General features: G+C 40.6%; 1 protein-coding gene across 1 annotated transcript in view; it reads right to left on the bottom strand.

Moving 5' to 3' along the window:
* ADAMTS2 (ADAM metallopeptidase with thrombospondin type 1 motif 2) overlaps nucleotides 1–24,427 on the bottom strand; it is a 177,639-nt gene that overhangs the window by 86,515 nt on the left and 66,697 nt on the right. The window lies entirely within an intron of this gene.

The following is a 24,427-nucleotide window of genomic DNA, read 5'->3' as shown; positions in this document are numbered from 1 at the left end:
GATATTACAGCTTGTTCCCAATCTAGAAACACCAGAGAAGTCTTAACTTTACCAGAGTAACAAAACCAGTTTTGCAAGACTTGAGATGCTTAAAAAACTTGGCTAAAACCTGGAGAACTGCTCAGCTTTTGAGCAGTATCCGAATTGAACCACAGGGAAAAACTGAGGTTCGTTCATCACTAATTAAGGGCTTAACTGACATTACCAATGCTTAGCATATGTTCCTCCCTATTAGCTTCCAAGAACAACAACAGGCATGCAGGATTATTTTGAGCTGGAGTTGAAATAAGGTGAAACATACCTTAGGCCAACAAAGTTCTCCAGAAGGAACAAACATTTTGTTTACTCTGAAGTCAATTCTAAGACACAAATTGTTTACCCAACTTCAGCAAACACAGCCATGGATCAGCCCCATTTCCAGCAAACTGAAGTCAGCTTTATTCTTAATTCTTCATTTCAGCAATTTCAGTTTGCTAATATAAACCTGAGTGGTGATAAACCGTATCATATTAATGCCTATTACATTAAATGAGCATATTTTTTGAAGTTGCAAAGTTTTTTCATGAGTAGTTGTACAGGATTCTGCTGGTTACAACAGGGCTGATATCTCTTGTGTCTGCATGATGTTTGCTCTAATGCACATAGATACAATATCCAACATACACTATATGCAGTATATATTTGTGATGGGAACTACCCACACTGAGCCCTAGCAAAGAACTCAAAAAGGCTAAAGTGAGGCTCTGTGGAGCACAGAACTTTCTCCACCCGAGACTTTTAATCCCAAAATGGTTTTCATCCCATATTATGGTTTCAAACTACACAGTGCTCACTAACATCCTTATCTGCAGGCACATATGGAGTTCCAGAAAACCTGCTATGATGCTTTTATATTTAAAAGTTTATACGGTCAGAGGCTCAGATGTCATTACTCATGAGCAAATAAAATTTCAGAACTGCAAGGAACTATGGAAAATGTCAAAGGCAGTTCATGTCATTTTCACATGAGTTTTTACCCTCATCATTTCATCAACATCATTCAATGTTATTGTTTGTTATACAGGGGAAAAAAATATCACTTCTATTTTTAAAATGGAACACGCAGTTAATAAAGTAGTATATTTATTTATTACATTTTAAAAATCAATCTGGCTCTTAGTAAAGCCAGCAGAAAATTCCATTGATTCCACTGGGAAATGGGTCAGACCTTCAAATATAGGCCAAAAAAATAATGTTTCCTGCAAATGTAGACTAGATTATACCACTGAAAGGCCTAAAGTCATCACATCCCAGCTCCCCTACAAACACTGGGTGGAGGGACAGGAGGTTTCTCCCATTTGGCCCTGGATAATTCAGTTCAGTGCAAGGGGAAGGGCTTATCCAGTGGTTTTTGTAACTCATCCCGGATTTGGTACCTGCACCTGAACTGAAAGCAAGTGAAAACATTGCCATTTTCTTCAGGGGTCAAAATTTTCATCATTGAAAGGTGCTGCTATTTATTTGGCTATGTCCTGCCACTTGACAGTTTAATACTTTAGGGCTGAACTCCTGCCAGCTCTCCCTTCCTGCCACCTCTGGTAGCTTTTGCTAGAAAACCAGTATCACTGGCTTAAATAAACAGCTGGCAGCAGGCAGATTTCCATCCACTGTGAAAAGGTCAGACACATCCCAGACTATTTTTAGTGTGTATTTAGGGCCCATTCAGGCTTGATTTATGCCTTCTTTTAATTCAGAGAGTTAAGAATAGTATAAAGTTGCAGTACTTTAAAACTCATTAAGTAAACATCTAAATGGAAAACCTAATGACCTTCCAGTGACCCAAGATTGATTTCAGTGTGATTAGCAACAGAAATGAAAATTCTTTTTCTTGCAATAAAGGATAGTTGACTCCATCATTATATTAGCCTTAAACCAATTATATTTTTAAAGCATTGCTAGTGTTTTACACTGTCTGGTGAGGCAGTTTTGTCTATCAAAATCCAAATACAATCTCAGTAATTGGGATGTTCTCAGGCTACAAGCACTTTCTGGTCTATAATATCTTCAGTAAGCCTGACTTCTTGAGAAAGCATGGCTCAACAATTTTTGAAAACAAGGCCTTTGCAAAAGTATAAAAACCGTAATGTAGCAGCTACCTTCAAAAATGTAGGTCACCTGTTGAACTCAGTGGAAAAATAATCAGGATGCTTGTTCTCCTCAAACTACCCAAACTGGCTATGAAATTTGATTTCCCTTCTATGGATTGCCAAAGTCAACTGTCTAAGAGATGCTCAGTTTTGATGTTGCTTCTATGAGGAAAGACAATGTGCTAAGAACAGCTGAAGGGGACTCAACCACAAACACATCCAGAGCAGAGGCCTTCATAAGAAGTGCCGTGAAGGGGCGTTCAGCATGATTTCCGGGGCTGAGGGGAGACAAAGAGGGAAAACATGTTCGTGAAAAAGAAATCCTGCAGCTCATCAGTGCCTGAAAGATCAACAAGGAAACCTCTTTTTATATCAAGGCATAAGAAAGTTTTGATTCTCATCAAACACATTTCAAAGTAATACAGAACAGAACAAAATAAAAAAAATCTCAGTTGTACTCTGTAGTGGGGAAGATGGAGAAAAATTAGGATTCCGATTTAGTCCTTGAATAGCAGCTGTCACACTAAGAATTTAGCAGTCACAGTGACCATAATGAAGAGAACCAAAGAAGTGATTTACTTCCTCTCCTAGTCATCAATTTGTACATTCAGCTCTCCCAGAAGATGATAGATAGATAGATAGATAGATAGATAGATAGATAGATAGATAGACAAACAAACAAACAGGAAAGAGTCTTTCCCACATCCACAGCAACAAAAGCCAACAACCCAAAAAACTGTCACTGGAGACTTTACCTCTCTCCCAGAAACTGTAATTGCTTTCTTAGTATCACTAATGAACGGAATCTCTGTAACCTACATTCAAGCTGTCAAATCTTGCATCCCACTAATAGCCACAAAAAACAACATATCTCTTTGCTCTGCATAAAACATACACTATTTTCACTAATTAAACTGTGGAATATAGAGGCAATTTAACTGTCTTTTCATTTCTTAGACATATGTTGCTTTACTTGAAGGAAGTATTTTTTAACTGAAAAAAATAGATTACCTGTAGAAAAATGACCATGAAAGCAGGTTGGTAAATTTATATGATGGAATACATGTAAGATTTTAAAATAAAATAGCATTTCCAACAATGAACAAAAATGTTATTTATTAAATTTTGTGTTCCCATATCTATAGGAAGTATAGCAGTACTGCCCTCCCATTCTGCCAAACATCCTTCTGCCACTGGCATCTTTACAGGTAAATACAAGAACCATTTGGAAAGGTACCTTCTTGCCCATATAAGCTCTAAGAATTCCTCAATATTAGCTCTGTGAATTAAGAAAGAAGCTGAAGCATTTTAACTCAGCAAATGAGATGGGGTGGTTTGCCCTTATTCCTTTCAGGAGAGTAATCGTTTCTGCTTGACTTCTCTGTCTTTTCAGTAACACACCATCAGCAGCCTTTGCTCAGTAGCTCCAGGAAACTGGCCTTGGAGTTGAAATCCCGCAAAAACTTCGTGCACCCACCCCAGTGAGAAACCTTTTATATATTTCCATGTTCGTGTATTTTTGCACATCCTGAAGAACAACCCATTCAGTACATGCAGAAGGAAGGTCAGGTCAGTTGTGTACAGTTTAGCAAAGCTTAGCTTTTCATGAGCTCCTTTCCATCCTGGAATCTGCTGTGTGAGAGGTCTGTCCTACAAAAACGCTACACAGATGTAGTGGAATTTCCCTGACACACCCAGCTCCATGGCTGTTGTTGTCCTTACAACACTCCCTGAATCTCTCACACACCTTCTCCTGCAGACAACTCAAACTAGGTCACTATCTATGGCGTGAGTCATCGTGCCCAGCTGGAGCATCTGATGCAGCTGGCTGTTCAGGAATCTGCTCACCTTGGATTCTCTAAACAGTCAACAAGATAAAAAGGCATCTCCTGACAATCATTCAGAAAAAGACACCAACAAAATGCTCTGAGTCCTTTTCTAGAGGAAAGCAGCGATTTTCACCCAAATTTCTAGAAAATTATCAGGGCGAAGGAAAAACTCTGTGAATAAATATTTTAATACACATCCTTTGATATTGCATTTTGAAGAGCAACATTTTTTGAAATTAGGAAAATCAGTCAAAGAAGCCCAGACTTTTATAATATGACATTTACAATGCCACTTATCCGTAGCATAGATAGAGATTATTTAGGCCTTCTTCAGCAGTCTGGTGCTAGAGAAGACCAATGATTTCATTGAGCTGTGAATTAACTCCCACTGGAAGTACTTCAGGAATCAATCACTGCCCAGCAATCCAACAGAAAACACTTTGAATGATAGCAATGGGAAACAAAAATTACAGATGATCCTTTCAGCTCTCTAATACCGAAAACCAAAAATCCCATGTTAAAATAGCATTTCTACAGCATCAGTGTCAAAGGTTTTCTCAGCTAAAGGTTGCTTACTGAAAATGCTTTAGTAGTGCTCGTGTGACCGTAACCCCAAACCCCAGCCCTTACATATTATGATGCAGATTTCTAGATCTTCACATATTCTTTTTTCCCTCAAACCCTTGACTGTGTAAGAAATAAACATGCATAGACATGATTCAGGAGAGGACAGCAAATAATTTTTCATGGAATATATTTTATCACACGTTGCAAAAGATAAGAAGTGTGGAGAAGCAAACTCCGCTCTATCGCATGTTCCACGAAGATTTTCCTTTGCAGGTACCACTAAGTATGTGCCACAGCCATCTGGCTTGAAACATCTTCCTTGGATTTTCAAAAGCCTCAAGTTCCTCAGTCTGCAGCTGGGCATTACAGTTGCTCAGTGTGTCCTGACTTGTTTAAAGCACTCAAAAAAGGGTGCCTCAAATGGGCCAGTCAGAATACAAGGGAAGTTCAAGCTCCAACCACTGGTTACTTGGTTCTCTCCTCTGTAAGATGTGGAAAAAACACTCTCTTCTTGTGGAGGGCTATAAAAGTAGATGCATTAGTGGCTGTGAAACATCCACTTAGAGCATCAGAGAAAAACCCTGGAGAAAGTTCAGTCATCAGAGCAGGGATGAAGGGAAACCCTGGAGAGCAAACAGAAAACAAAACCCTAAGTAGCTTCTCCCTGGAGAGCCTTTTTTACTCTGTTCATCAAGTAAGACCTGAACAGCACTGCCAAAAGCCAATCTGGCCCAAGCCTCCAGTGTAACTCAGTCCTGGCAGACACCTGACACAAAAACCTTCAGCCCAAACCAGGAAGGTTTGGCAAATTTTTAGCAAAATTAAATCCGAGTTCAATAATAGGAAGCATCATGTAAACTCGGCAATAGCTGACACTACCCACTCTGCTTACAACTCTGCCACCTCTCCAGATAAACCGCCAGCTTCCAGCTGCCCACACGGAGATTCATTGAGGCGCCCGGAGGAAAGAACCGCGCTGCTTTGTTCGGGGGAAAGTGTGAAATTTATCATATGCCTTTTATTTTTTGCTTTCCCTTTTCCCCTTACTTCAGACTGACAAGTGCAAATTAAAATTTCACACCCAGCCTCATACAGGGAGCATCAAATTCTGATTTGGATGATTTAGGTAGATTTCTCCAGGATTACACGGATGGCAGCTGCGCAAGTCAGTGCCACTGGGCCTGTCCTGGCCAGCCTGCCCTGTCCTTGGGCAAAAACTTCTTGGTGCAAATGTTTAAAGAGGAGGCAATGCAGATGTAGCACTAACAGAACTACATCTTTTTATTATTGGTAATAACAAAACATATTCATACAGGAAAGTACCCTCAGATCAATCGGATTGAGGCCATAGACACTCTACGGAGAGATGTCTGTTTCTCAGTGTCACTGCAACAGAGCCACTTATGGGGTAATCACAGATAACCAGAAGATTCTCATATCTAAACACCTAAAACTTAATACATGATTAGCATTGAACACAGATTTTTACTGCACCATTTCTAGGAACAAGAAAGGATTTATTATTTTGGATAAAACATTTTTTAGGTAATACCTATCCTTTAAAGCTTATTGACATTTAGGATTTAATAGCAAAGAGTGCAATGAACTGATGAGCAAACCATTTGAAGAAATAGGTTGGCTATATTAGCTAGGAATTTTCTGGCACCAGTTCCTGTGTTTTAGTTAATATACACCACAGCACAGACATTGAACGAGCTACTTTTCTCTTTGCAGAGAACCACAATCTCCCCATTTTTTGAGATGGTCTAGCACATGAAAAAGAAAAAGGTGGGACTAGAGTCAACTCTCAGTTTTGCTGGTAGATATTTAGTGCAATCTCAATAAACTCAATGTCCTTGAAGAGTTCTGGACCATCACCAGTGTAACTGAAGGAAGTTAATGACTCCAACTCTTAAAAAGCCTCCATACGACACAGACCTAGGAATCCAACACTCACATTATTAGCTGTTATTGGTCATCATTACATTTGATTAACTCTGAAACCCTTATTAATTCAAAGTCCAGATGTGATACTATTCCAACAACACATGGCCAAAACAACTCTGGAAAAGGCATCCCTTGCAGAAAATAACTACATCCAGTGTCAAAACAGCACTGCAGGATTAACAGCGGCCCCCACATTTGAACATTACTTCGTCCCAGTTTTGAATCCATAAAAAACAACTCTGCTCAGTCAGGATGTTTTAATCACTGAGACTTATTTGGGAATACAAACATATGAATAAGAGTCATTCCTCCATCCAACACCACCAAACCACAGCAGAACATGAACTCTGCTCAAGGACACACATTTACTCAGCTGAGGACTCTGCTGCCAAGCTGCCTACCCATTGCTATATTTTTCTTGTTTTAAGGGTGTGGAAATCTTTGTTCACTTAAAGGCATCCTTCTGGCTTATTGTCCTAGATCACTTACCTTCTGGGTGATAATTACCAGTACAAGCACCAGTGTGGGTACTGGGATAAAGGTGCCTTATCCCAAGCAGAGTTTGTCTTCCCGCAGAACTAAGTTACACAACGACACCAGCGAGGTTGTATCATTTTAACTACAGGAGGTTACATTAGTACGATTTCTGTATTTACATAAAGATGAAGAAAAAAAATAATGATCTACAGGAACTAAAAAGTACATCTTGATTGAAAGATGGCTGAGACAACCTGATAACAGCTTATATGTCTACAAAACACTGGCACATGGAAGGGAAGGAACTTTTTTTAAGAAAAAAGTGGGGGAGGGTTAGCTACAAAGGCTAAATTGTGAAAAATTATTAAACTTAGACCCAAGAAAACATTTTTAAGCGGTGAGATCATTTAGACTACAATGTAGACTCCAAGTGCAAATTGTTGAATTTCTTCTTCTAGAATTCTGCTAAATGAGTTTGAACAATGCACAAGAGGGAGTGGTGGGATGGGGGCTCAGGGCACACCAAAGGACCAAGGAGATCATTTCCACAGCAGACAGAGGATACTGACACTGCTATACAAGTGACTGCAGAGATCTGGAATATCTGGCTTCTGAATCTAAAAGAACAATAAACAACTTGCATTGCAACTGCATTTCTATGGTTTTGCTTGCACTGAGAAATCATCCACCAATGAAAGGCAGAGCAGTGTGGGGAGAGACAGATGTGAGGAGAGTGGGGTGGGTTGTAAGTGCTGCAGTGTCCCTCCACAGGGAATCCTGCATTTCTGTGGGTTACACAGAAATTAAATACATTTCCTGCCCATTTGGTCAGAGGGAGTGGATATGCAGAATAGAAAGTAACAGCCTCTTTAAAGACAAGCAAAATTTGAGAATAACACATTCAAAAAACAGATTGGAAATATCAAATCAAAAGAGGACTTTTATTTTAATACAGAAAACCATTATTAGACATTCAATGCTAGGACAAAAATACAGTCACCACCAACTAATAGCAAGGCACATGGCTTACACCAAATAGTCTGACTAAATGCTTCTCCATTTCAGGTAGACAAAGGCTATTATGTATGAATCTGTCTAATCAAGGACTTATAGCCTTGGTGATAAACCATTTGCACCAAATCCTCAACTTCTTTTTTTTTTTTTTCCTTCAGCTAATTACACATTACTCGGAAAATTCAAGTTACATTTCAATCCTGCTTTGATAAGAAAGGCTATAAAATCAAAATAGGCTCTGATTTTGGCCAAAATTTTTCTGTATTTTTCCAGAAGGGAAAGAAACAAAACAAGAAAGAGAAAAAAATAAGATATACCTTTGTGGGTGGCCTCCTGCAAAACTGGCAGAAGAAACCCACTGCTCTCCAATTTCACTTCTATATTCAGACATGTTTGCATAACTTTTGCATTTGGAAAGGATCTTTCATATTTCAGGGGAAGATGGTTCTAGTAAGAAAAAAATTCTTTACCCAATAACAACTTCCTTTTGTCTTCTTCATTCTGAATTTAGCAAAGAAAGCGTCATCTCGTTCAACAACAATCCAAAACCCACTGAAACTTCATTCTTATCAAACACTGTCCTAACAAAGCCCTTGCCAACAGTTCATCCTTGAGACTAAGGTTTTGACATTATTTTGCTCACCCAGGTTTTCTCCTGCTTCTGCTCTTTATCTTCCCAGAAATTTTGCCCAGGTGGAATTAGAGAATGCTGGTTGTTTACCTCACATTTCTTGATGTCCAAATGCCTGACCAAGCTACAGGTGTTTTGAACCACTCCTCCAAGGAAAAGAACTGACCATGAGGTGACCAGCTCCAGAACCCCAGTAAATCTGGTGCAGCTGCAAGGTACCGGAACAAGTGAGCTACACACGTAACCAGTAAATTTGGGACATCCTTCAGCATTGTCTCACATGTTAAGAGTATGCTCTGAAATCTCCTGAGCACATGCAACAACCAGGATGTAACTGGTATGTACTGGGATAACAACATGTAGGTGGACCAGTGCTGCAGGACATGCAGCACACCAAATCCTACTCTTGCATATTAAATCCCACACAACTTGGATGCTGCAGATTCACTCTGGTCAAAGCACACACAGATCCCTTTTTGGAAAATCCTGACAGAATGATGATCCACAGAGCCTGACAGATTTGTCCAAGTCCTATTAAAAAATCCATCAAATATCAGGTGACACTGAAAATTTTCATGCAACTCAATCATTCAGCAATAAGCATATAGACTTCTTGCAAGATACAGCTAAATCAGCAAAGAACAACACTTCAGATTGGAAGGCAGATTGGAAGATTTAAGTATCTTGACACTGCCTAATTAAGCTATGCTGCTTTTCACACCCGGACTGCCGGCAGAAGGTAAAACATATTGCAAGCATACAGTTCTCTGTACAACCAGACACTAAATGGCACTCCTGCCTTGCTTCCTCACTCCTCTCTGTGCCGTTCCACCTTGCCTGCCCACCATGCTGGCAGGGAAGAACTGCACAGGGCATGCACCAGAGCTGCTCCTCCCCAGGGATCAGGCGAGTTGTGCTGTTGTCCTCACCCAGCCCGCCTGGGAGCCACCAGGAGCCCCTCGGCTGGCAGGGGCAGGGCATCACATGGCCACGCTCTAAGCAAAACTCTAAGGAGTTTTTTCCTTGCAAAGGGCAAGAGCCTGGAGCAAAGGAAGCACCTGCAGCCATGGTGCATCTTTGGACCCCTCTGCAAAGGGAGAGCAGATCCCAGCTGGATTTCCACAGCAGCCTCCTCTTCCAGCTTGAGGTCAGCACTTCCAAGGGAAGGAAATTCACCCAGAGCTCTTGGCAGTGTTTCTGAAACATCCTGTTAAGCACTTTATGTTTTGGTTTTTTTTAAGAGTCAAACATGAAATGAAATGAAGTCCAAGGGCTTACACTGTCATTAAAGTGACTGTGAAAGGGAGAAACAAGAGGGGAGCAGCTAATGGAAATACAGAGGTCAGACCAGGAGCTTCAAAGTCTGTAGGTGCCTTATTGATTCTCCCTTCAGATCCTGAAACCAACAAAATTATCTTCTTGAGATCCTTTCTATAAAGGCTGAAGACAGTGATTTCTCCTGGGTATCTGAAGAACTTGAAGCTTGTTTTTAAAAACTTGAACTATTTACCTTTATTATGAAGGAAGTGAGAAAGGTGTTTGCATGTGACAATGACTTCTGGAAGAATGTGGAAAGGCCAATCATGCAGGATGTTTTTGGTGTTAGTGCCCAGGGAAGTATATTTCTATCCTTTTTAGCTATATCAGAATTAAGAGGCGCTTCGCTTGGATTTAATGGATATTTTGGGATTTGGGGAGCAAGGTTTTGTGTTTCAAGCCACATTTTCCCATGAATGAGAAATTCTTCTAAATGTTGACACAATATCAAATTCTTCCAACAATTTCACTATAAATTGGGAGAAAGGAAAATGAGTGCAGTAAAAGGCCTCATGCAACATGACATCTTGGCATAAAGTGGTCAAAATACTGAGAGGGCATGATAGGTTCCTTGGAAAATGTGGATGACAAGCCTGAAAGATACTAGGATATCTGGGAAACATGGGAATCACCGAGACATCACCTGGAGAGCTAAATTAGACCAATTGTTAAAAAAAACAAACAAAAAATGACTCAGCTGGACAAGACAAAAAGAGAGGAACTGGAAGGACAACCAGTAAAAGGAGAGTTGATGAGTCAAAATTTTAGACTTCTTGCAGCTACACAGTAGAGCTGAAATCATTTTGGTGAACTGAAGAAACATACAGAAGCACAGCCCAATGTGAATTCAATCAATTATCGAAATGAGCTGAGAATTTTTCAGAAAATTGGAGCAGAGGGATGAAAAGATACTTCTACATGCAACAAAGCAGTGATTTTTGGAAAGTAGTATGGGAAAAGAAGGCACTACGTATTTCCTGCAAATTAGATTAAAAACAAAGTATGAATGGAATAATGAGATTGAGCAGAGTGAAGTGCATATCCAAAGAGAGAGCTGTACAAAGAAAATTCAGAAAATTATTTAATCAGAAAGCACAAGGAGGAATAGAGGTGCAATTGTTACCGACAGAGTTTAACAAAATTAGACCCCACTTCTGAACGCATCTAACAAATGCTGGAGGAAGGTGCACCTGGCCAGGTGAGAGAAGAAAGACAGTGCTCATTAAAACAAAAAGGATCAGCACTGAAATCCCATGACAAATAACTTGGTCATTTATGGTCTGGAAGCTTCTTATCTGGTTCATTAATGACAAATTGGCTGAACTGCTTGAAACTAATGATGTGTTTCTTGACATAAGGGAAGGCATCGACAAAGCATAAGCAGGGAGGAAAAAACCCATCTCCTGGTGGCCAAGCTGCTGAAGGCAGGAAAAGACTCTCCCTGCATTCTGAGCAAATGAGATGAATGTGTATGACATTGTCACAAGTCTTTGTCTGTGTCCTAAGTGGTGAAAGCACATCTGCTGCAACTGGAAAGCAGCACAAGGCACACAACCTCTGCAAGCTCTACAGCGGGAAACCAGGGAAAAATAAATATATTTTCAAAGCAGTTCTGATAACTTTTCATGAACAATGAAAGATTCTGCTGTCTCTCAACAGACATAAAAGGAATGTTAGAAAGCAAGAACCTGTGTAGTGTAGCTTCATTAGGAATATCTGGGTCCATTCCCTCCTGCCCATCCATACACTCCATCATTAGCAATACACAGGTCATGCTCTCAATGCTCAATTCTTAACATAACATCAAGTTACAAAATCTCAAAATAAATCATAAAACCAGAAGGTACAAAATTAATCTAAACAGAAGCAAAGACACTTTACAATTCAGGCAAATTCAGACATCCAGTTTCCCACAGCCTTGCACTGCATCTGCCCCCACTAAACTCACTGGGAATTTTTCCATTAAAATCAGTGTGAACAGGATCAAGTGCATGGCTTGGATGAACCCTATCCACTTGCCAACCAGTAATTTATTATTACAAAGGCAGTTCCCAGAAAATGCATTCGTATAAGGTCTGTGAGAATTAGCCATCACATAGCACGCCTTGCCTACAGGGAATTTGAAAAAGACACTGTAATTCATTTGGTGGGAGCACAATTCCACCTCACATTGCAAAGACTCCAAGTTCTCCTTTAAAAAACTTTAAAAAACTGAAATAATCTTAAGAAAGAAATGTGGCCTCCTAGCTAAGAGGATTCTTTCTTCCAAAGATTCTTGGAAATGCCTCCACCATCACTTCAGAGACAATCAGGCTTTCCAGTTGTCTGACCTGAGACCCACAAGCTCCGTAAATCCTACCAATGCAATCAGTCTGATCTGCTGCAAACCTCCAGAGCTGAGATGCACCAGTTTCCTCGCAGGGAACGCTCTGCCCTTTGTCAGCTCTTTTCTCCAGGGTTTCAGCAGCACAAAAGGACATCTAATTCTCTTCAGGATGTCTGGTGAGAGGCTCCCATGTGGAACAGCGAGCAGTCCATCATTACAGACCAGTAAAGACTTCTACAGAGATCTTAGGCTTAACTAATTCAGGCTGAGTGCCCCTCCCACCCAAATCCCACCACCATCATCAGTGACCAGTGGAACAGGAGCACAAAGGGCCACCTCAGGCTCCCCAAAGTCTGTTAGCACCTGGAATTAAAGCATTATAAGAGTTCCTACAACATTTTTGCAATCATCCCACCTCTATTCCACACCCAGCCACAAATACAAACCAGATCCACAGCAATAAAACAGCAGAAATTAACCCCTTGGGGCTGGCACTTGATGTTACTCACCACCAGTGGAGTCTTGGACAAAACTTCCACTTAACTTTCAAGCCTCGATTTTATTCCAAAGCCTGTGTTTTCTCATCTGCATCTTGTTGCTATGCTGTTGCCTGCACATTTTGCAGTAGACTGATAGATTTTGCCAGTCTTCCAAAAATATTCTGCTTCAGTAATATATGACCTGCAGGTTAATACCTTAAATTCTACAACAGGTTGCCATGGAAATGTCAATACCATCCATTTCTCTTCACACATTTAATTGGGATATCCTAGAAAAATACCTGGAAATTTTGTAATTATATTCAAGTCACCTTACAGTGACTCAAAATCAGATTTTCCCCTTTTCTTATAGTTTACTCCATTGAAGTTGGAGCAGCACTTTTGAGCTTCCTAGGACATTTAATACTCTTAGCTAGAACCTTTGGGCTACTTTTTTGTAATCATTTCATAGTTTAACAAGTCTCCAGAGGCTCTGCTAAAAGAAAAACAAAGCAAAAAATACTTCAGCTTGCGAGCAGAATATAAAGTTAACATGTATGATTTTCAGCCTGTTCTTTAGTCAACACTTTCTTAAGAGGGACTGAGAAAAGGCTACATTGAACTGGCAGAAAGAACAGCCAGCAAGTCTGTGAACAAGGACTCAAGAAGAGATTTAATCTATAGCTTTAGACAATATATCATTTTAAGCTCAGGCCCCTGAAAGATCTGATTTCCCAACCTCAAGAAATACATTTTTTGATGCATTGAAGAAAAGATCTGCTTTAAAAGCCACATAACAAATAGATACAAGCCCCAAATATCTAGGGTTTGGCATCCCCAGTTTCATTGTGAATAAAATGTAAATGAGAGCTCTGTAAAATGAGATCCAAACTTCTGCCCTGCTCCACAGGGAAAAAGGCATGCACAACTGCAATTTGTTCATTACTATATATAACAGGGTCTCTCTAAAAATGGAAAACCCTAGAAAGAAAGAAACCTAGTAGATGAATGTACTCTGAACACTATGATCTAGCAAAGCTCAATTAGACAAACAGGATTGCTGCCCACTCAGCAACAACAAAACACAGCTCATAAGATGTAATTCTCAGTGCCTGATAATTTCATATATTTTAATAGTCAGGCAAGGGCAGTTTCTCATGTCACTATTTAGGTACTGTTGCTAGCAGTCACACCAGTTGCTTTCCCATGAAGTGACCTGAGCTTGCTGATCTGTGGAACAATGGCGTTTCCAAAATGTCATGAGTTCCCACATCCAAAGACCCATTCAAAAACCTGCATCACTTAAAACCACACCACCCATTTATTCCTAAAATATTTCATTAAAAAGAAAAAGAAAAGAGACAGAGAAAAGAAAAAAAATGGTTCATGTTTATTTAAAAGTTAAAAAAAAGCCCTACAGCAGCAAGGTAAACTTTCCATGCTAACCATACAAGGTGGTTTTTGAAAGAGGTGCAGGGAGGGGCGTTTTGGAGGCAGCTGCTTCAGGCACAAAACATTTCTCAGTGTCTCTCACCATTCACAATCTGCAAGCACCTTCAACAACTGCAATATGCCTCCACATGTACCACAGGAAAAAAGATCTCCTTGACAGGCAAACAGACATGGTCACAGAGTGCACAGATACCTGACAAGATTACAAGTTTTAAAAATTGCCACAGGTGGCAGTTCATAGAAACCACCATTAGGCTTGTCTTTTCAGGTTACTTTTAGGACTGAGCATGTCTTATGTGCAACTCGCTCTTTGGGTAAAAGAATCCTTCCTCAAATGTTCTGTAAATAATCACTCCAATGTTTACAAAGCTGTGATTGTTGAAGCAGTGCTAAAATATTAGTGTTACCAGGAAAAAATAAATAACCATGTCTCTTAAAACTGACAGTCTGTAATGACCAAACCCTGCAAAGTGGAGCAGAGCCCAGGGAAATGAGTTTTGTTCCAAGGACAACTGTCTGGAGCCCAGCAGTACTAAAGAAGGTGATCCTCAGCACTGCAAGGCTCCTGCAGCAGGACAGCAGCAAGGGACTGTGGAGCTGAGCTGCCAAGGACCGCTGCTCCCAGCTCCTCCCTTGCACCTGGTCCTGCGGGATTTCTGGCTGCCTTTCCTCATACACCCATCAGGCAACGTTGCAAAAGGCTGCTGAGAAACCTTCCCTGAAGGACTGCCTACCTGTGGAACTGTCAGCTCTGAAGTGGAAATAAAACCTATCCCTAACCCCCTCACCATCCAGATTGTGATTAATAATTTTTCCCCTTGAAAGCAGCACACATTGACGGGCAGCCGAGCCTTCCCATGTGCCAGATGGTCCGAGCACACACAGAGAGCTGGAACAAGGAAGCGACTGCACAAAAAGAGATAAAAGGAAGAGCAGAGATGCATCTCAGGCTTTTAATCAAAGAACCTGCTGAAAAATGAAATACACAGTATTTAACCCATTAACAAGCACTGCAGTTCCATGAGCTGAGCAACAATATTACATAGAAAATTAAGAACCTGTTGGTCTGCGGGAGACTTCACCTTCTGCATGGGGATGGGACAAGTGGACACCAGAACCAGGTGCCAATCTCTGAGGGTCTCTTTCAAGACACGCAGCCAGTGGAGCACAGGGTCTCCATAGGCATCAAGGAAAGCAGTGCAGCGATTCAATTGCCTGCTTTGGCTCTGTTGGAACATCCAACACCTTCCAGCTGGTGGCTGCATCCCTTCCAGCATTGAGGCTCAGATAGCAACAGCTGTCAAGAGACTGTGGCCAGTGAGAGAGAGGACTGGTCTGTCCTTAGCATGGTGTTACACTGGTTTAAACCAATTACCAGCCCATGCCTTTGCTTGTATTACAATGGTAAAGTTTCAGTGATGGAGTATCAGGATGCAGGTGTGTGCAGGTGTGTGCAGGCAGTGTTGCAGGGATCAAGAAAACACTTCTATACTAACAAATAGCCATTGTTTGGCTTGAAAACATGTCATGGTCCTAGCCAGTCCTGCTGACAGACCATTTGTAATCTAATATGCAAATGTTAAGTAAAACAACTCCCGAGGTTTATATTCAAAGGAGCAAAGACATTTAAATTCAAACTATTACCAGCAAGCATGTATGTGGGACTTTGTGATCTACACAGTTTGGGACAAAATATTTAGAAAAATAATTATAAAACATTTGCAAGACAATCATTTAGAAAAATCAGAGTTTGCACTCATAGTTTGCAGTAACAGTTTCTGTTACTGCTTTATCCCACTTATCTCACTGTTTCAAAACAGTGTTTCTGCTCTATGGAAAAGCACAAATTTTCAAGAAGAAATTCGTTCACTACTGTTACCAAACTGCAGATTCAAAGCAACTCTAATCAAAAATGTTGCTGTTTTTCTCCTGGGCTAAGACACTCTTGCCTTTTAGAATTTCAGGAAAGCACAGGGGAAAGGAGCCTTGCACTAGTGGAAAAGAAAGTTAACACTGCTGTTGCTTGTTTTCAAATGAAAGTTATTTTTACCTAAAAAGTCCAAACAGCCCCAAGCACTGCTTAGGGAACTCAAAACACAGAAAGCACCAAAAAAAAAAAAAAAAAAGGACGAGTCACAACATGGTTATGGAAAGTTATTACCCTTATTATTACAGTTATTGTTATTAAAGTTATTACAGGCTTTAGCTATAAATCAAGGCTGGGCAGACCAGGCACCTAATTCATACCAACCACCGGGTTACCACAGGTGTACTGCCCACCTCCTGCAGAGAGTAACACATGCTTGGCTAAAGCATAAACATCCAAGGAGCACGAGCTTCCCTGCTCATCCCTGCACTGACACACACCAGAGGCAGAATCTGGGCCAGAAAGCTTCATCCTCCTTTCACCCTCTCTACAAAAGGCAGGAGAAATGCTCTGTGTCCTCCATCCTGCCAGTTCACCCAGCAGCAGTGCTGGTGAGCAGCAGTGCCTGCCCTGCTAAGCTCCCTCAGCACTGCTGTGTCTCACTGACCCACACAAGACTTGTGGCTGCAAGGGGAAGGCAGGACAAGCAGGAGTCCTGGCTATGGATTTAGAGCAGGGGGAAGAACAGCTTTTAAAGGGAACACTGCATAACGCAGCGATTAAACACACTGTATCATGCATAACTCACCGTATACACAGTCACCTAAAGAAACAGCCCTTTAGCTCAGGCAGTGGATTGTTCTTTGAAGGTGCCCAATGACAACTGCAGCACCGGCTGTGGGGCACTGAAATGTCCTCCTTTAAACCAACACTGAGCTCATGAACAACACAGGCCTGTAGGGATGTGTTTGGTGGCAAAGAGGGAAATTTGTGCAGAGAAAGACCAAGCCATTTGTTTCTCGTTCTCCAGCTGGGCTCACACACCATAAACACGGAGATCCTTCCAGTGCCCTTTTTGCAAGCACCAAGATACCAGCCCCGCACAGCACTGCTGCTCTGGCCAGCCCACAAGGAGCACACAGCTAAGAACAGTCAGAACCAGCTGGAATACATTTTTGAACCTTGGACCACTTCACAAGGCCTCACATGTGGCTCTCCTGTTGTGAGAAATGATAGAAATGTAGATGTTTGAAGGATATCCATCTCTCTTGCAGCTTTGGGCTTGCCCATCGCGTTCACTTGATGATGTCTTTCAACCTCATCAAACCACTGCACCATCATTATCTGGGACAGCTGACAAAATTTATGCCACTTTTTGTTAGAAAACATTTTAAACTGAAAATGCTTATCGGCATTTTCTACTAGAGCTTATTTTAGTGATGCCTACCAGATGCTATTTTGTGTATTGTTATTAAACACAGAGTTTGAAGCCCGTGGTACAAAATGGCAAACACTACATGCTACCCATATTTTTCAATTCTCACTTTCAGAATCCATTTCCTAAACAGAGATACAGGTTGCAGAACACTTTCAATTTGTCAGGACAGAATATTAAGGTCTTCCTGTGAACAAGTTTCTCCCTCTTTGAGCCTGGCAGGACCCGCTGGATCCTTGCCATCCTCTGTTTTTCTCAGCAGTTTGGACAACACGAACACAGCTTGTAAATAAACAAACCCCAGCAAGATGACACTTCACAGAAAAACACACCAGTAAATGTGAAATTGCAAAACCTTGTGGGTGTGCACATACATTTTCATAAGCCAAACCTCCCCACACGCCTGTGGGCTGCTGCACACCCTCACACATGAGAGCTCTTGCTGGGGCTCTGGAGGCAAAGTCTGACTTCCCAACTGCTGCTCCAGTGAACTCTGCCCTTCCACGGGGCTCTTACCAGCAAGACACAGGGTCAGCTTGCAGTGAAAACAAGGTTTATGTTACCCTTGTCCAAAAGGCAAATATTTTCTTTTCTCTTTCCTCCCAGGAGATTGAGAGGCTAAATCCATTAAGGATTGTGAGATCAATGGATATTAGAAGGAAGAATAAAAATGAACTTTAATGAAATCTGCTGAAATTGTTTTGTCTTTATAAACAAGTGTTGACTAAATGTAAACACAAACAAGTGATTAATCAACCTAAGTTTCACACAGCCCCAAAGCTGAATTAATTGATAGAAGGATGTGAAGAGTAAAATGAGTGCTTTCTCCATACTTTCATCAGAGCTGATCACAAAAATTTTGCAGGACTATTCATATGAGAACTGGAAACTTTTTTTATAGACCAATAACAGCTTTATTATCATTTTGTTATATTTAGCAACATTTGGTAATATTCAACTCCAGCTGTAAGCTGTTCACAGCAATCATTTTGGAGAGCCTTATAGAGTTTGAATTTAGCAGAGGAGCTAAAATGAACTCATCAGTTGAGAATTAAATGAATTTTATTTTTACATTAGCTGTTGATACAGGCAAATCAGTGATATTTAAACAAGTACAAATAATTAAGTAGTTCACCCTTAATCAATGCATATCTGAATGGAAGTAACTCGCTCCAGTAACTTGCCTCATAACCACAACAGAAACACAATAACACATCAGAAATTTTATTCAGAATAAAAAAACCATTTAGCCTAAGGCACATATCTGAATCCCACTGAAATCAATTTAAGTACCTGCTCAAAGCTGTGCCTGCACTGAAGTGTTTCCTCAAAGTCTACGTGGATCCCAAGCTGCCTAATGAGAAAGGCAGGGACAAATGCAGAAACTGAGCTGCTTCACATACTATTATTAAGTCCCTGTATTCCAGGAAGATAATAATAGTTTTGCAACAGTTTATTACAGTTTAGTGGGGTGTGTGGGAGAGGGAGATGACAGCTCACTGCCAGGAACCCATAGTGGAGCTGGATCAGGTGGCAGCTTTGCTCCAGCTCCAGGCCACCCCACCAATTTTTACCTCTGTACAAGAGGATTCTTGTTCCTGGTGAAACAAAATGATGCTGCAGCAGCTACAGATTTGATATCATGAAGATATAATAATGTGAAACAATTTAATGAACGTTCAATCATTCTGGAAGCGATTTAGAGCACCTGGAAAAAGGAGATGTTTAATTAAAAGAAAAATCCTTTGAAGATGCAATATACTTCCCAAAGCACTCCGAAATTCAAAAAAGCCCACTGCAAAGGTAGCCCACACAGCTTTGCTGTGGTCCTGATATGCATATGCCTCACCACGCATCTTTAGTTACATGAGCATGTCCCCCATCAAAAAAACTGAGCAAAATTACTGATAATAAGAAAAAAGAAATTCAATTAACTTCATAATAATTTTATTTCCAGGCAAAATGAAACAGACTACCCCAGAAGCACTGGGCAGGTTGACTGACACCGTTCTGTGGCCCAGCTAAGGGCACCCACTGAGGAAGTCCATGGCAGAAAACTCCATCAGCTCTGGAGAAAAATAAGTTATTCCTTGCATTTCCCATCAAGTACATTTAAGAGCATTGTTCATTAGCCTTCACCTAATCATCCCACATGATTTACTGCACTGTTATAAAAGTAGAAACTTTTAACATTTTCCCCAAAATTACTGCAAGGATCTCATTTGCCTATGCTAGCAAAAAACTGCCTCATCAGCTGTAATGCAGATGGCTGGGAAGGGTGACATCCCCTGGCCTAAGACCACTCACTCTCTGGAGCCTTGTTTTTTCTGTGAGTGTATAACCTTGCTTTTGAATCAAAAACTGATTTGCAACTGAATTCTCAATCTTCCTCTTCCCAGAAATCCCCATGAATCTGAAATGTGGAATTCAGAGAAAACCCAAGACAGGAGAGAAAGACAGATGTATTTATCATGCACAGATCGTGTAGGAAGGAGACAAAAAATATTGTCATCAGAGTCTTACTGACTGCAAAATAAGGGAACAGTAATTAATCAGCAAGAGTGCAGGCTCAGAGGAAATATTGATTGGATTTGGAGAAACTTCAGTTTCCTGAAGAAACTGTTCCCCTGCAAAGGTAACCAGGAAAGTTTGTGTAAATTAGAATGGCAACCGGCCAGCCAGCAGCCAATCTGAGTCGTTTCAGGCAATCCAGAAAAATATACACCAGATGCATGTTGGTTTCTAAAGAGTAATTTAAATACATTAGTAAATCAATGGCATTGACAGTTTGATGGACTATGATGGAGGAGTCTTCCTCTGAAATATCATCTCCAAAACCTGCAAAGCTCTGGCGAGTTGTTACAACTTTATCATATTTTTAACTTTCATCTTTTCAAAAAACTTCTAGAGTGGGGTTGTTCAGCTTAAATTTACATGGATTTCTCTCCTGCTGAATTGGCCCCTAACTTTTCAGGGTTCCTAAAAGTCAAAGAGTGTTGTCCTTTTGCATCGTGGAGGGCCAGGGGATGCCAGTGACAGGACTGAGGACCAGCTCTGCTCTGATGAGGTTTGGGTCTGTCAGGAAGAGGCTGGCTACCACTATTGAGTAGAAGCAGCAAATTATTTCTGTCTTTTTACCTGATTGGCATGTGCTTATGCCAGGCGGATTTTAGAACCCCTGAATGTAAAAAAAGGAAACAGTTGAAAAACTCACAAAAAAAAAAAAAAAAAAAAAAAAAAAAAAAAAAAGTATGGGGTCTGCCCCAGGAAGCACATCACGGGGTCACATTAAATGATCACATCATTCAGCACCAAGGCACAACCCCTCTGCAGGTCTGACCTCCAGCAATCCCAAGTATTGCCATGGGAAGGGGTCACAAGTCTGCAGTAGAGGCTGTGGGTTTGTCCACCCTGTCAGCCTGGAGCTATTCATGATGGGACTTGTGTCAGACTGCGTTTGGCCATTCCAAGGGATTTAATTGGCACTCACAGAAACAACAACTTTCTGGTTTAAACACATTTGGGGAGTTACCTTACTGTCTTCAACAGTAATAAACTGTTCTTGGCTAAGGTCATCTTTCATCTGCACAGTAAATAAAACTGTCACTAAAGCTGAGTTTCTGTTTCTCATCAATCAAGTAATACAATAAAACTCAGAGCATTGTATTTAAACAATGGTTTTTAGAGAAAAGGCAAACCTTAAGGAAGTTTTAATATAATCATTTCCTCTCAGCTGATCAACATAACAGACACAGTAATTTAGCTGGGGAAACGTGATATTAAATCTTACAAGCCTGATAATCAGATTGCCTTTAGAGGCAAAAATCAAGCTGGCTTTCCAGGCCTCATCATAACCATTAATTAAATACTTACCATCTCTTCAGTTAACATCCAAAGAACATTTAAGCAAAAACCCAGCAATTTCAAGAAAAAACAATCCACTCTAGTTTATCTATTTAATTCCAGTTCTATTATGTAGGTAGTTTTACTGCTATAAAGAAACATTTCTCCCGTTTTTAAGAAGGAATTCAACTGGAAATATTAAAATATGTTCAACATGCTGCTTATTTTTATCTAGAGGAAGATAAATTATTATATGTATGCAAGCAGTAAAAGCAGTTGCCAGAGAAAATAGGATTTATTCTCACCACACCTGCAATATTTCAGCCACTACATGAAAATATTTCTCTTTCTGAAACAATTAGCCTAATTTGTACTGAGCTCACACAGACTTTCACAGTACTACTCTGCTGAAGATTATTACTTGCCTAAAATGTGATGCTTACGTTTTTCCAGTACATTAACAAATAGCATTGTTTGAGAGGGGAAGATCAGGCAGAAATATTACACTCCATACTCTGTGATTCCCCCAAATGCCAGATAATCCCACACCAGTCAAAACAAATGAGTCAGGTTGCCAAAACAAGTAGTTACATTTCCCTATCTTCTGATAAGGTTTTACATAAATGCAGAAGCAAACCTGGCACAGTCTGAAATCAGGGCAGGGCAGATCTCTCCCAGCACATTCCACTTCTCAAAACCCAGCACATCAGCAGAGCCTTCATAACACAAGGTGCACACGAGGGTTTAGGAGGTTGTGGGGTTTGTTTGTTTGTTTATAATTTTTAGACAGATGGAATAAAATCTCAATTTTTCTTATTGTAGTATGAAAGATAGACAACGGTGCATGGAAAATGCTAGAAAAACCCTGCTGTCAGGTCCATCTCCCCACATCTGTTGACATAATCTAGAATTTCCATGGTGCAGAAAATGCAATTTTTTGGTTTTTTGGTTGGTTTGGTTTTTTTGGTTTTTTTTTTTTGAATCCACACTCCCAAGCATTCAATGGATCTTCCATTAGTCCTGGCTATCTCTTGGGGAGTTCAGCTGCCCACCAGCCTCAGGGACCTCTGTGCCCCTTTCTTGCAGCCCCATGTTGGAGTTCTCTGCCTGGGCAGCCATGAGGGATGCACATTGACTTGGGGCATCGAGTTCTTCAACAAGCCACCCTCCAAAATAACTGCATTTAGTAGTAAATCCCAAACCCTTGTCCCATGTGAGGTCCAGCCACTGCCCACTGCCCACTGCAGGCCCAAGACCTTGAAATGGTGACTGACCCTCTCAACTCCAAGTTCATGGAGTTTTCAATTCCTTCATCTCCTGTTTTGCTGAGGAGAGAACAGCTTGTCCTATTTCTTGTGAAAAGAGTGCCAGAGATAGGAATATTTATAAGGAATTTGTATATATCTATCCAAACCAAAACATTCAAAAATCATGACTCACAATCCCCTCCCAAATCATGGGATTAAATTAACATATCATGGGATTTTGAAAGATGCTGTTTTAAAAAGTATGGAATACATAAACTTTGTGTCACGCATTACCTTAAAATATTTACACAGCCAGAAACTACAAATTTTTATCAGCAGTTAAAAGAACCAGAAGCTCACCTAGGGGAAAAAAATCATCACATATTCATAAGATTCCTGGAGGCTGGACCTTTAAAAATAGTCCAAGTGTTACAATTCATCACATGTAAATTTATGGGATTTGGCAACAATGCAGTTGTCTCCAGGGATGTTGGAAAGAGGGGGAGTGTTCTTGGTTAACCTTTTCTTTTTTTTTTTAATAGATACAGCATGCTGAAAGTGCCCTACTAAGTATTTCCTAACTCAGCCCATCGATCAGTTTAGAGCACTATGGAAACACACAGCTGAGTGTGCTTATGAATGCCAAATCACCAAATATTTTGGTGTTTGTTAACCAAAACTGGATGCATTCTGGAAAAAGAACAAGTGGAAAATAAAATTACAATTTCTGAAAGCACATCCTGCCCATGCCTTTTGCCTAGAGCAATCAGAGGTGGGAAGCCAGGTTTAATAAAAAGTAGAGAACAAACCGTTTACGAGTGGTTGTTCAATTTTTTTGTTAAAGGCAAAGACAATTTCATGGCAAAAATCCCCTTTACAGTACTGCCTTTATTTTTACTGATTTTTGGTAACAGTGGGGTTTTTTTAAAATAAAAACTAATCTTTAATCAAGTTTACAAATCAAAAGGTGAGGAGGTGGAAGGGAAGATTACTACCCTTAGCATTTTTCCCTTAGTTTAAAAGTTTGAAATATCACAACTATTCCTACCTATGCCTAACACCTGCTGCTCCAGACAAGGTCACTGCTGCATCTCAGCCCAGCCTGCACGAGTTCAGCCTCCCTTTTGCTTTTCAATCCCACAGTGCTGGCTGGTGGCTGTGATTACTTTGTGCCTTTTTACCAGAGTTTACAAACTCCAGCCCTGACACAGGGGAGGTGACAGACACCGAGTCTGGTGGCATCAGACACGGCATGTGGCTCTGCTGCCAGGGACAGGTTGCACCTCAGACGCTGCTGAGCCTCCTCAAGCAGGTACCAGGTGCCAGTAACTGAAGCTGATGTACAGTTTGTGCTTTTCTGTGTACCAGACTCCTACTCCTGAGGAATATTTACCATCCAAAACCAAAAATACTGCCATAAGGTGTGAACAACATCAAGTCTCTTTTGTTTAAGAGGAAACACAGTGAGCAGAGGGTATTTTCCAACATGCAATAATTTTATAAACATCTACTAATAGAGCAACTTCCATCATACCTATCACCCAATCCTTCTGGGATTGTGACACTCAGACTCCTGCAATACGCAGCTCTGCTCCACAGTGAGTACAAAGGCAACCAGAAGAACCCAGCAAAGCACTGTGTCAGTCACAAAATTCATGGGTCATTTCTGAAGTGGAGGAAAAAAGTTGGTTGAATGCTATTGTTTGCTTTCTTTTTAATCCTTGTTCCAACCTGAACACTGAGAAATTTATATCGTTCATGTGGCCCTAATTTCAGTGCCTCACCCCTGTGGCTCTCTGTTCCTTCCTTCCTATATTTGAAACCCCATTATACTGAAATAGGATAATACTAGGGTATGAGTGACAAATAA

Source organism: Corvus hawaiiensis, chromosome 15, assembly GCF_020740725.1.
Source record: "Corvus hawaiiensis isolate bCorHaw1 chromosome 15, bCorHaw1.pri.cur, whole genome shotgun sequence".
Taxonomy (NCBI): domain Eukaryota; kingdom Metazoa; phylum Chordata; class Aves; order Passeriformes; family Corvidae; genus Corvus; species Corvus hawaiiensis.
Note: the sequence above shows the minus strand (reverse complement) of the source record. Positions and strands in the feature narration are given on the sequence as shown.